This window comes from Cebus imitator, unplaced genomic scaffold (genome assembly GCF_001604975.1).
Source record: "Cebus imitator isolate Cc_AM_T3 unplaced genomic scaffold, Cebus_imitator-1.0 Scaffold654, whole genome shotgun sequence".
In the NCBI taxonomy this organism is placed as follows: domain Eukaryota; kingdom Metazoa; phylum Chordata; class Mammalia; order Primates; family Cebidae; genus Cebus; species Cebus imitator.
Genome location: NW_016107969.1, coordinates 725,409 through 726,627, shown reverse-complemented (window position 1 = coordinate 726,627; position 1,219 = coordinate 725,409). Strand labels below are relative to the sequence as shown.

The following is a 1,219-nucleotide window of genomic DNA, read 5'->3' as shown; positions in this document are numbered from 1 at the left end:
CTGCTTTTTAAGAAGGTTTTCTTTATGGATCTGATAAAATCTGGATCTCTAATATTTTTAAGTCCAAGCCCCTCAGACACTGCAGCTCTTTTCTGTTTTTGCTTATAAACAATTCATTCTTTGCACCAAATGAAGCCGAAGAAGCCTGGGAATCAAGCTTGAAACAACGGTTAATAAAGTTCTTTGCCCGGTATACAGTTTTACTTTTTATTTCATTGACACTGATCTGTACACAGTAAACAAAATTGCTTATAGAAAGCTAATCATGGCATGTAATATGGCTGATAACCTTTTGAATTTGAGTAAGATTTAAAATAAATAAAAGTTACTGGTTTTTCTAAAGCAAGAGTTAATGTCACAGGTATTGGCCCTCCTCGCTGCACATCCCAGATATTTACTGTAAGAAAATCTCTGCAACTGTGCACAGGGTTGACCCTCTCCCTCAAGGGTGAATGGGGTGTATAATATGGAGGGGACTCTATTAAGTTCTGTTTCAAAGCCACATGAAATTACACATTCTGCCCAGGCAGAGTTTTGCATTTCACATTCGAGTTTGCATACCCCTCACAGACATTTTCAGGGCTTTTTAGTTAAGTTGTTAAATTAATTCAAATTGCAGAAACTCTCCCGGATTCAGTCAGTACCCCAGAGATGCCAGATCTCTACCCAGAGTTGCTTCAGTCTCACTAGCAGCTCTTCCGTCCTACCTGCTGGCAGAAATAACCTTTTCAACGCAAACCATTTCAAACACTGTCCCATCCACTGGCAAAAATAGCTTTTAACATAAACCATTTCAACTTTCCGCTAAAACTTGAAAGCACTTCGGCTTTTTGCAGAACATTTTGCAGAAACATCTCTTGTGCTCCTTTACCCGAGATTCCACAGTCAGTTTGAGATCCACCCTCAGTAATACCTGCGGTGTCCCAGGCGATAGTAATCTGTGTGCAGCACTGAGGGTCAAGGCTCTGTGTCCTCCGTTTCTGAGGACTGAGCTGAGCCTGTGATCCAGAGAGGGGAGAGGCTGTGCTCTGGATGGGGTCTGGTCAGGGCTGGGTCTGTGCCGTGAAGGGGAGCTCAGTCCAGTCCAGCTCCCCACTATACCTCATGAGTGGGGCCTTCTCCAGGAGGGGAGCAAGCTCTGAGGAAGGAGGTCAAAAGACTGACATGTTGGTCTTCCTGTAGAAATTTCTTTTCTCTTCTTTTTTTTTTTTTTTTTTTT

General features: G+C 42.6%; 1 protein-coding gene across 3 annotated transcripts in view; it reads right to left on the bottom strand.

The window, feature by feature from the left end:
* Positions 1–1,219, bottom strand: part of LOC119469431 (zinc finger protein 160-like) — a 609,418-nt gene that overhangs the window by 24,174 nt on the left and 584,025 nt on the right. The gene's annotated exons all lie outside the window — the stretch shown is intronic.